Here is a 10,072-nt window from a genome sequence, read left to right on the forward strand (position 1 = left end):
TCCTGTCTCCCCACAGGCCACCTGATCCAGTGTGTGGGACCCGAGTCCATGAGGCTGTAGGCTCCCCAGGGCAGTGACTGTGCCTGTCCCCTCTGCTGTGGTCTCAGCACCTAGTGTGCATGCTCTGTGAATATTTATCGAGTGGACACTGTCAACAACAGGAAACTTGGTTCATTAAATTACAAGAAGACACAGGTTGTCACTGGCACTGCGGTGCATGGGGCCTGGCCTCTCCTGTGAGCGCAGCAACATGGCGGCCTCATGGAAGCTTGGTCTCCTGAGGGCAACCCCGGGGCTCCTGTTGCCTCCCAGGGCATTGCACACACAGCCCCTTACCCAGGTTAGAGCACATAGGGTTCCTGCCGGGGTTTGCGCCTGGACCCCCCTCCTCTCTCTCCATCAAGGGGTCAGCTGTTCATGTGGCTGCAATCAGCCCTAAGTAGGAAATCTCTAAGGCCCCTTAGGAGATTTAGCCTGTCTTCCTGCTCATCCATTACATGTTGATCTAATGGTTTAACACTCTGAGAAGAAAGTTCTTAATTCCTTAATTTCCTAGCTCCTGGGAGAAGCCTGGACTGTGTGGCTCTGGTGTGGACGACATGCATCATACGCATTTACCAAGCCTGTGACATGCTCCGTCCTGCGGTCACCATTGCTCTTGGATTCAGTATAAAAACTATAGGATTTCTTCTGCCAAATCGGGGAGCTTGGGTGACTTTGAAGCAAAATGTAGGGTGGGAGATGTTTTGTAAATCTTCTCACAACCATGGGACCTGGGGCCAGGAGATAGAAAAGCTGGGTGCAGTTCTCAGCCTAGATCTGAAAAATGAGAAACATGGATGTTGTCGTCCTGACTGGTTTTTGGAAAGGGAGGCGAGCCTTAACCTTTCCATATGCCCGAGTCTCCCTGACAACGCGCCCAACATTTGAGGACAGGGGATACAACTGAAGACACAACTGAAGCTCAGGGGCCTTGGCAGGTGCTGGGGGCATCTTTCAAGGCCTGAAAATCGATGGGGGAGGGGGAGGTGCTCGAAAACACTGCAAATTTGTGGGTGTTACCACCATTCGTTAGAGGACGGAACCACTGCTTCTGTCCACCTGCACCGGCTTCTCTTACCTGTCTTCACGGAGCGAAAAGATGAATCACAATAAAAGTTTTCTTTTTAGAAGATGACACACAGGAAATTAGTTTTTTCTCCTATTTATAGAAATTCCATTTGCATTTATGAGGCTGGTAATGTCTCATAAATATTTCCTGCCAGATAAAATATTAATTAAAAGAGTTTGTTGAGTTATACTCTGAAGTCCTAACTAAAACTCTTCTAAGACAAATATTTGAAGTCTTTTTCTCTCATGTCAGGAGAGTTCCTCGTACATTAGTTGGGTATGTTAATAAGTCAACCTATCAACAACAGATGTGTGCCAAGTAATGAATATGAAATTGCAGTATTTAAGAATTGCAAAAGGTATGAGAATAGTGTAACAGATAATCTCGAAGCTGCCACTCAGTTTAAGAAAACAAGACACAACGTTGTGGACATTGTGAAATCACCCTGAATTTGGTGTTTTTCTTTCTCTCAATTTCTTATACTAAGACCACATGTGCGTGTGTGCATACACACACCCCCCCATTCAATCAGTGAATATTGATCATGTATCAGGATGTTTGTACTCATAAACCATTTTGATTGATGAAGGCCTACTGTGTTTGAGATTTTGATGTTTACTTGGAGAAAAACTAGTACATACGATGGCGGCTTTGATCTACAGGGCCTTACAATTTAATTGGGAGGGTCAGCCTGTGTGCAGGAAAAGTTAACAGACAAATTAACAACTTGGGTTTTGCTTCATAGGCGCTAATTGGATGGGATGATGGTGTAGGGTAGATGGCAATGCTCGCACAGCTTGGGGAGGAGTTGCTGAGGGATGGCTACACACACAGAAGGAGTATCTGGTGTGAGCCCTGAAGTAAGACTAGGATTTGAATAAATATGGGTGGTAGGGCTTATATATAGATCATTGAAAAAAGGTGTGGGGAGGCAAGACTCCCAGGTGTCAGGGACCTGATGGGAGGGATTGGTCCTGGCGGGAAGGGCAGGTGAAGCATAAGGACGGGATGGTGACAGTGAGTGCCTACTACGTGCTGAGCTCAGCTAAGTGCTCCACATCCCTAAACGTTTTAATCTTAACCCTTCATGAGGAAGGTTGTAGTATCTGCCATTTCTCAGATGAGGAAACTGAGGCACAGACAAACTGTCCTCCCACTGGCACAGTCATTGATGGTGATTTTCATGACTCAGTTTTGCTAGATTCCAGAACCATGCTCCTGACTGTTATGGGTGAATTGTGTCCCGACTACTCGCTCTAACTCCCCAGATTTGTTTGTTGGAGCCTTAACCTCTAGAACCTCAGGAAGTGATTCTATTTAGAGACAGTGTTTTAAAGAGATGATTAAGTTAAAATGAAGCTGTTGGGGCAGGCCCTGATCCAATCCGGCTGGTGTCTTTATAAGAGGAAGAGATTGGGACACAAGGAGAGGCACGGGTGGGGGTGAGGGGACAGGGCACACGGAGCAGAGGTCATGTGAGGACCAAGAGAGGAGCCAGCTGTCTGCAAGCTGAGGACTTCAGCCTCGGGAGAAACCAGCCCTGCTGACTCCTTGATCTTGGACTTCCAGCCTCAGGAAGGATGAGGAGTAAATCAGTGTAAGCCACTTGGGGTGGGTGTGTGTTATTTTGTTCTGGTGGCCTGAGAACACAAACCACGCTGGGTGCAGCTCTGCCTCTCAGAAGGGCCTTGCAGCCCAAGCCAGGGCTGGGGGGACAAACTGTTGAAGATTTCTGAGTTGGGGAGACATGTGAAAGTCATTTTTGTGAAGATCTTCCTGGAGCCGTTTTGTGTATTATTCACCCATTTATTCACCCGTGAGGCCAGCAGTCTGAGCACTGCTCCTGGGGAGCCTGTAAGAAATCCTGAATTCCAGGCTCCACCCCAATCCTGCTTCATTTTAACAAAACCCCCAAGTGACACCTCGGCGCGCTGAGGTTTGCGTGAGAACACAGGGTAGAAAACACAGCTGAGGAAGACTCAGCAGATCCAGTGCTTGGCAGCATGGGGGGAAGAAGGAGAAGAGGAGGGAAACTGGGGGGCTGGCCCCAGGCTCCCCAGGGATACTGAGTCACACCCTGGCCTGCCCCTTCCGTCCCCTAAAGCCCTGATCACAAGGGGTGGGTGCTGAGAGTTCCATTCCCTGTCTCTCTCCTTTACCTACAATCGACAAGTTTCTCGAGGGGGGTGGACCTTGTTTCTTTTTTTCTTTTTTTTAAATCCTTCCATTCCCGGTGTCTGACATCATGCCTTTTATTCCGCAAATGCTTGCTGAATGCATGCATGCCTCATGATGGGAATCAGGAAATCGGAGGGAGCAGGTGGCTGGGGAAGGAGATGTAGGCTTGGAGTGTAGATAGTGCATGCTAACTAAAGGCTGGAGTGTCCTGAAGGGGGTCGTCTGAGATGAGGAACGAGCAGATGCCTGAGTTGAGGAGGGAGTCAGGACAGAGGTGTGGATTTTGGACTGCCGTCTGCAGAAGGCTGGAACCCCTCAGCTAGTTTATGTGTCTGGAGGAGGATGGAGAGGGAGAGAAGAGGCCAGAACTGGGGGCCATGCTCACATCTGGGGTGAGGGAGGAGGGGGGCATCTGTCCTGGTCTGGAACAGGACAGAATGGCTGGAGGGTAGCTCGGCAGGGGGGTGGGTTTGGGCGGGGGGAGCACCACGCAGAAAGGATCAGGGCTAGGAAAACACTGTGGTCGGGTCGGCGAACCAGGTTCAGCCGTTAATAAAAGCTTTCCCTAGTAGAACTTCTCTCAGAAAGCCATCTGCCCAGAAGAGCGGAGGGTAAGAAGTGCGCGCCCGCGGTTCCTGCTGACCACAGATCCCGAAGGCTCCAGGAAAACAGACCTGAGGGGAAAAACACCATCGATCAGGCTATCAAGATGTCACTAGTAATTGCAGGACGTATTAAATAAGGCTTTCTTCATGCCTGATTTCCATGCCCACGGCTCTGCTTCCTGAGTCGATGAGCATCCCACCTGTCACTGGAGGATCCCAAATCCATTTCTCATCGGACCCCTTTGGTTTCTGACGTTAGCGCCCAAGGGAGCGTTCCTAAAACGAGCTGCCCGTTCCTGAATTTCCTCTCATTCCTGAGTCCAGGCCCGGGTGCCCAAGAGAGACATTTGCCACAATTGGCTGCACAGCTGATTTTATTGAATCAACATCTGTGCTCCGAGAAGGTGGGGCAGGCAATGGCGAGAAGACTCTGGATTTTGTCCAGAGCACTGAGCTTTCGAATTATTGCACCACTGAGGGCAAATGATTTTTTTTTCCTTCCTTGTCCGTGAAGAGGGAAGATATTAGAAGATGACAGAAAATAAACAGCCATAATTCCTTCCTAGCTTTATTGATAAAATCTCATTCTGCTTTACGGAAAACTGCTTGGAGACGCTTGACCAGCAGGCCCTGCCCAGGCGGTGTCCACAAGGGGCCAACACCCCCATCTAGTGGTGGACGGAGATTCCTCACTCGGTAGAAAAATTCGTCTGTTCATTTTTCTCTTTTGTCTTTGTTTTATTAAAGAAAAAAAAATGCCTGCGTTCGAGGCCTCACGGTGCTCTGTTTAATAGGGAAACAGCCAGGCTTCCTCCCTGACCCCCAACCTCCAGACGCTCCGCCTTTTATCTCTGCTATTTTATCCCTGTTGGTTTTAACCACGCATCTCTAAGCAATACACCTGTAGTGATACTTCTAGATGCTTCTGTTTTAGAGACTCTCTAACTTCCCACCACTGAAGAAGAACCGCCCAGCAACGTAGGTGGACCTTAGCTCCCCCTCGTCCTCCACCCCCACTACTTCTGTCCTCCTTTCCCATTTCCCTTTCCCCCAGTGGAGTCTTGTCAGAATTTCTATCAGAGCGTCTTGTGTTAATACCAGAATGTCTATAAAATTCTGAATGGAGCATAGCTCGTCTGTGCAGTTAACCAGGTTACCTTTTCTGTCATGCACAACTTTTGGGTTTCCCTGGAATCAGTAACGCTCTTGGTTTTCTTTGCTTTGTTGCCTCTACTCTTATCACCAGACTCAACAACACCTTTCCACCTACAGTTTCAAGGTCTTCTTAAGATGGCCAAGAAAAAAAAATAAATTAATTAAAATAATTTTATTTATTTATTTATTTATTTATTTATTTATTTATTTATTTATTATTTTTGACTTTAAAAAAATTAAAAAAAAAAGATGTCCAGATACATAAGTGTTCTATTGATTCCATCTCTTGGGGAAGTCTGCTCTGGAGCTTTCCTCTCCCTTCGGTCTTCATGGATGGCCCTCTCAACCGTGGACATGGCTGGCCTCCAGGCGTCTCTCATCCCTTCCCCTCTCTCTTACTGCCTCCCATTTCCTATGTCTCCTGTATGCTTCTTTCTTGGTTCACTCCCTCACTCTGAGGAACACATTCTATAGTTCCTCTCTGGGAAAGATAGCCTGCCAGGTTAAATTTTTTTTGAGACTTTGCATGTCTGAAATATCTCTGTTCTACTGGATTGGCACCTTGGCCAGGTATGGCATTGTAGATCACAGATCATTTTCCTTCAGAACATTACAGGGAGGTCTTAACATTTCTACCCACCTTTTTGATGATGTTGAAATATCCAAACCTAGTTTCATTCTTGAAATTTTTATTATCCTCCTTTTCCTTTCTGAAAATGAGTAGGATCTCCCTTTTGCCTGTAGTGAAGTGTCCCAACGACGTGACCCAGGGTGGGACTATCCACCCATCGTGCTGCTCGGCAGGTAGACCAGCCCATCATTGCCTTCCATTCTGAGAAACTTTCTTGCAATGCTTCTTTGATGATTTCTTTCTTCCTGTTTTCTCCATTCTCTCATTCTGGAACGCCTATCACTTCCATGTTGGACCTCAAAACCTCTCATTGTCTTATCGTTTCTCTCCCAGTTTCATCTCTTTGTGTTTTTGCTCTTTGTTCTGGAAGATTCCCTCAACTTTTTCTTTCAAACTTTCCATTGAGATTTTGGGTTTTGCTATCATATTTTAATTTCCAACAGCTCCATTTTTTTTCTAAGGTTCATTTTGGGGGAGGGTAGCATTCTTTCTATTTAAAGCTTTTTTCTCCCTGCCCAGTCCCTGTTTTCATCAAGAGGCTTTTGCATGTCTGTTTGTTTTAAGTCCTCAGCTATTAGGTAATCTTCTAAGAGGAAGCTCTGGGCCAGAGGATGGTGTCGACAAACTCTGGCTGGGCCATTTCATTGCAGGAACCCCTGACAGCAGTTTTGTCTTGGGTGGGGGGAGTAGTCAGATTTTTCAGGAGCAGCTCTTTCAGTCTCTTGTTTGGAGGGTCAGATCCTGGCTGTCAGCCTCTGAAATCAAGCGGGGAAAGAGAATTGGGGATTTTCTACCATGGATATGTTTACTTAGTTCTTCTTTATTCAGGGCATGATAAACCCATCCTTAACGGTGCTGTGGGTCCCTCTGTCCAGGGGCCCTTTGCTTTATCATCTCCAGGAATACATCTCCAGCCCAGTGGCAAGGGAGGACCAGGAGAAGTTTTTTGTTTTTTGGGTTCTTTTTGTTTTGTTTTGTTTTGCCTGGGCTGAGCCAGGGAGGGCATTTGGAACTCCAACTACTATGCTCCCTAAAGAGACTCAACAAATCATCTTTCTTTGAGCTGCTTCGCTCACCCCCTCTCCAACTTCCAGAGGTAGACTGTTATAGATAGCTAAATCTTTTAGGATTCTGAGTATACATTTGCTGGCTCCTGTGTTGTTGTTGTTTTCTTCCTACACAAGCATAGGACACATGTGTTTTCTGGTTTCAACAATGTTGTCACTGTGTCTTGTCCAGCAGTTAATGCTTTTCCTAAAACTGTTACTTTATTAGGATTTCAAATGAGAGCAAAAGTAGAAGCATTTCTTTAATTCACGCTCTCCATACTCAAGTCATCCATTCATTTTTAATCATCCATTCTACAGACATTTGCTGACCTCTTGCTGTGCAGTAGGTTCTGCGCCAGGTTCTGGAGGTGCAGTGATGAATAAGGTTATATTTCCTGCCTGCAGAGATGCCTACCGTCATGGTAGCAAATAAATAATAAATAGTTATACAAGCATACAGAGTGAGAGAACACGGCTAATGGTGATCTCTGGGTGTCTCCTGTGAGGCCAAGTCCTCCTCGAGGAGGACAGGTCTCTCTCTCCCAAGAGACCCTGAAAGGCAGCAGAGCTCAGTACATTTGCCAAGGTCCTTGCAAATTCATTCACCTCATTTCAAGCCTAGCCATCTCCCAAGAGCACCCATTAAAATCTAGCTTCCTAATGTCTAGACGGAAATGCTAACTTATTTATTCATAGTGAGCACCATACCTGTGCTGGGAACTAGAACTCACACAATGGCCCGGTTGATGAATTTACAGGGAGAGACCTAAACAGGAAGTCATATCATGATTGGAACATTGCTGAGTGAACCTGGAATCCAGCAAAGGGCATTAGTTGTAGGTAGACTGATTATGAGTTTTGGCTATTGAACAAGAAGGAAGGTCATAGTCAATGGGCTGGAATATTGAAGTCTGCTGAATGAGGCTTGCCCTTCCCTAGAAAGTACCTGATTCACAGCGTGATTTTCTTCACATACTTTGGTTTTCTCTTTGCATAAAGACGCAAAGGGGTTGAGCTTTGTCTAGAGCGGGTTCAGACTTTCTTCTCCCTGCATTCCACCCTCTCCCTGCCCAGAGCTGTTCGCTCCTCCCTGACACTCCAACAACGTTGAGATTTTTATTGGGTCATGGGACATGGTCACTTGCTAGATGGTGGGCTCTGTATGAGCTGTCCTACATCTCTCTGATAGTGGGCACACCTGGTGGGGATTGAAAAAAACATATGAAGTGTCTGTCAAGCTCTACAGGGCCACAGAAAAGGACCACCCTGCCTCCTTTTGTAGTAACATTGGAAAATACTTACCGGGCAGTTGTTCCCAGAGAATAAGCTCCCCCTTATCTCAAGAGAACCTGATGATCATTTGCCCCAGTGTTTTCATAAAGGAAGAAACCAAGCCCCAAAGCAATTGGTGAGAGGGGCTGGGAGGGCTCTTTCTCCTATGCTGAGGATCTGTAGGTCAAGACAGGAGTGGGTCCAGGGATGGGCGCATACTGCCTCTGCCTAATGAGCCAGGGAGGATGGGTGAGGTCAGGAGGAAAGGGGTGGGGTTGCACAAATAAAGGTGGAGAACAAGAATTGCCTGTGCTCATATCATTTCTGTTCCAGGATACCAGGGCAGCTTGGGTCATGAGGACAAGAATGTTGATCTGACCTAAGATCATGAGGCCAGGGTCATCACTTGCCCTTCTCTGCAGTTACTTTCCCTTGTTTAAATGACCACATAGAATAATGGTCACAAGAGTGTTTTGCAAAGGATAAGCCAGATAAAGGGAAGCTACCGTGATGATAGTTTTATAAATTGATGCCAAGAGCCTTTCAGGGAGGAGAGTTCATTGCTGGGATTTTTTGCCTGAGGGTAAGACCAGCCCTACGTCATGCTACCCGAGCCTAGGCCGGGCCCTATTTGTGTTCTCAATCCCCAAAGAGCATGTCAGCCACTTGCCACCTCCATTCCCACAGCCCCTGCATTCCCCGGGGCCCCCGGAGTCAGCTGTCTCCACCTTCATGTCCCAAAGGGAGACAGTATGGCATGGCCTTCGCTGGGCATTGGTAGAGGACTTAGAACTAAAACCAGGATTTCCTAATATCCCAGTCATATATGATCTTAGTATTACACATAATAATAATAATAATAATAATAATAATAATAATAGTCAGCAACATTTATCTCGCACTTAGCAATAATAAGGAATGTCCACACAGTGTTGTGTAAGGCGATTAGAATTTGTCCCATTTTCAAATGAAAAAGCTGAGACTCAAGGGTTACATAATGTTGTACTGCTCTGAAGTGGCAAAGGCAGACCTCAAACCCAGACTCCCTGACTCCAAGCTCATGTTTTTCGTATGACCCAAGCTCCCTGAGGGTGTCACCCTGAAATCTAGGGTCCGTATCCTAATGCACATGTCCTCCCCTTGAATGAGATCCTCATTACTTTCACCCAAAGTCAGAGTGGGGCCAAGCAATAGCAAGGACCTGGCTGGAAGGACACTGAGACCTACTCTTTGGAGTCCAAGTTGTTAGATATTCTGGGAGGGCCTGGGGTTCATGGTCCTGGGGGCACTGAAGACTGATCCGGGCCATTAGTGGGCAGACCTTGAGCAACGTGGTGACGGCTGGGCCGGTCACCGTGGTAGGGAAGGACTGTTCACATCAGCTACTGCGGTGGAAAAGGCAGCAACTTCAAGGTCACTAGACTGGCGCGGGATACTTGTGCTTTGTCATTGCAGAAAAGTTGGCAATTTCCAGAGCCAAGGTTTGTGTGCCTGAGTTCAGAAGCTGACCCTCATTGCTACGGGAGCCTGGGAAAAGCGCCTGCCGGGTTCCTGTGCAAGGGGAATTTGCTACCTGCCCACTGCTCCCCTGTTCCCCTGAGCGGTCAGTGAGCACCGAGGTGACCGGCTGAGAATGCATGAACGTATTTATATCGACTCCTGATTTTATGGAGACATGTGTGAGCAACCAAGAATCTAGAATGAAGTATCTGAGACCCTTCCAGCAAAGGCTGGTGTTGCTGCAACACAGAAGCCCTTCCCTCCAGCTTTCCCAACATTTCTGGCATGATTCTGGTCCTCCGCCCTGCCCTGTCCCAGCCCCAGACCTGCCCCCAAAACAGACACGTATAAGAGGCAAAGCCATCCTACAACCCTTCCTTCCGTGGTCAGCTGCCCTGGCTTGAACTGCACACTCTATAGGGTTCTGGAAGGTCTGTGCGTGTCTACAGGAGTGGTGAGGGTCATCCTCCAAGAGTCTACTGGCTGCCACGGAGATTGTAGCCCTAAGGGAAGCACGTTGGCCCTTGGCGGGACCACGTCACCAAGTAGCCACCCTTGGTCTTTGGAGGGG

The sequence above is a fragment of the Vulpes lagopus genome, chromosome 10, assembly GCF_018345385.1.
Source record: "Vulpes lagopus strain Blue_001 chromosome 10, ASM1834538v1, whole genome shotgun sequence".
NCBI lineage: Eukaryota > Metazoa > Chordata > Mammalia > Carnivora > Canidae > Vulpes > Vulpes lagopus.